Here is a 2644-nt window from a genome sequence, read left to right as displayed (position 1 = left end):
TGGAGAGCCACAGGTTGGCCAGGCCTGAAGTAGAGCATTGTAGATCGCCCAAAGTTCCACAATGTTGAATGGAAGGAGGCTTTCATGGGCTGACCACCTGCCCTGGAACTGCGCCCCTTGGGTGACAGCTCCCCATCCTCTCAGACTCGCATCCGTCATAAGGAGGGTCCAATCCTGAATCCGAAAACTCCTGCCCCCCCCCCCCCAGGAGATTGGAGGACTGTAGCCACCACAGGAGGGAAATCCTGGCCTGGGGTGACAGCTGAATCATCCGGTGCATCTGGAGATGTGATCCGGACCACTCGCTCAGGAGATCCAACTGAAACGTTCTGGCATGGAACCTCCCATACTAGATTGCCTCGTAAGAGACAACCATCTTTCCCAACAATCTTATGCAGAGATGTACGGACACTCGAATAGGTTGGAGCACCATGTGGACCATCTCCTGAAGTGTTTTCGCCTTGTCCTCTGGTAGAAATACCTTCTGGGCCAAAGTATCTAGCAACATCCCCAGGAACAGGAGCCTCTGAGTTGGCTCCAGGTGGGACTTCTGTAAGTTGAGGATCCACCCATGGTGGGACAGAAGATGGATGGTGCAGTTGATATGGAGCAACAAAGCTCCTTGGATCTTGCCTTTATCAGAAAATCGTCCAGGTAAGGGACCACATTTAATCCTGGATCCGGAGCTGAAGCATCATCTCCGCCATCACATTCGTGAATACCCTCGGGGCTGTTGACAGGCCGAAGGGTAGTGCCTGGAACTGGAAGTGATTGTCCAGCAGGGCAAACCGCAGGTACACCTGATGAGGAGTCCAATTCGAAATATGGAGATAGGCGTCCTTGATATCCAAGGAGACCATAAATTCCTGTTCTTCGAGGCCCGCAATTACTGCTCACAGAGATTCCATTTTGAACTTGAACACCCTCAAAAAAGGATTCAAGGATTTCACATTCAGAACGGGCCTGACCGAACCGTCCGGCTTCGGTACCACAAACAGGTTTGAGTAAAACCCTTTGCCGCATTGTGGTAGTGGTACTGGAATAATGTCGTGGGATTGGACCAATTTTCGGATAGCCTGTTGCAACGTAACCTGCATATCCTCCAAAGCTGGTAAGCTTGATTTGAAAAATCGATGGGGAGGAGTTCTGTCGAACTCCAGCTTGTAGCCTTGAGAAACGAGCTCCTTGACCCAGGCGTCCTGGCAGGAGGTCTCCCAGATGCGGCAGAAGTGACGCAGTCGAGCTCCCACCTCGAGATCCCCTCGGGTGGGTGGGCACCATCATGCTGAGGCCTTAGTGGAAACAGAACCGGTGGACTGTTCCTGAGAACTGGTGCTTGCAGGTTTTCTGGACTTACCTCTGGTACCTCTGGCCACGTTGGAGGCACCTCTGGCCCTCGATCAAAATCTGTGAGACCGAAAGGACTGGACAGATGGCCCCGGACAGGAGCATCTTGCCAGCAGGGCCCCAGAGGGGAGAAACGTTGATTTCCCAGCCATAACTTTGGAAATCCAGATATCCAATTTGACCCCAAAAAGCCATTCCCCAGAAAAGGGGAGAGATTCCACACTACGTTTGGATTCTGTGTCCACAATCCACTGATGCAACCACAAGGCCCTGTGCGCCGACACTGCCATGGCAGACGTCCGAGCATTAATGTTCCCCATCTCCTTGAGGGAATCACAGAGGACACGTGAAGTGTCCTGAATGTGTTTCAGTAGGGTGACCATAGTAACTACGGGCATATCCCCCGAGAGACCCCCCTGAATTTGAATAGCCCAAGAATGAATGGTATGGGTCATTCAGCAACCCGCAATAACCGGTCTTTGTGAGAGGCCGGCTGCAGTGTATAGACTTTAGGGAAGTCTCTATCTTCCGATCCCCAGGATCCTTCATGGTAAAGGAGCCCAGGGCAGGTCTACTGCCTTTTTAGACAGGCGAGAGACTGAGACATCCACACCAGGGGGTTCCTCCCAAAACTTTCTAAGCAAATGGGAAAGTGCACAAAAACTTTTTGGACATTTGGAATTTTTTGTCTGGATTTTTCCAGGCCTGTTTGAATAAGTCATCTAACTCTGGAGAATCAGGGAAAGTGACATTGGGTTTATTTTGTACAAAGAAAAACGACTGCTGTGATGCAGTGTCCTCTAGAGGGAGCTTTAACACATCCCTTATAGCCAAAATGAGGGGTTCAATACCCTAAGTGGGATCGGAATCCCCACTAAAGGGATCCAGGTCATCTCCACTATCTTGTATATCATCATCAGTATCAGATAATAGAGCAGGTAAACCACGCTTCTGGGGACCGAATTATTTTAACAATTGATACTAGATCCTTGCAAGTTGATAGACAAGTGATAATTTTTTTTTATATATATACTGCCATTGTATTTGTCCTGATGACGGAGCTTTGAGCTCCGAAACGGTCGTTGACATGAAATATATTTTTTGACCTGCTGCTGTCTCTGAGTGCCGTTCTGTGATTGGACTTCTACATTTTGGCCCTCATTCCGAGTTGATCGGTCGCAAGGCGAATTTAGCAGAGTTACACACGCTAAGCCGCCGCCTACTGGGAGTGAATCTTAGCTTCTTAAAATTGCGACCGATGTATTCGCAATATTGCGATTACTAACTACTTAGCAGT

Source organism: Pseudophryne corroboree, chromosome 4 (assembly GCF_028390025.1).
Source record: "Pseudophryne corroboree isolate aPseCor3 chromosome 4, aPseCor3.hap2, whole genome shotgun sequence".
Taxonomy (NCBI): domain Eukaryota; kingdom Metazoa; phylum Chordata; class Amphibia; order Anura; family Myobatrachidae; genus Pseudophryne; species Pseudophryne corroboree.
This window is presented reverse-complemented; position numbering follows the sequence as displayed.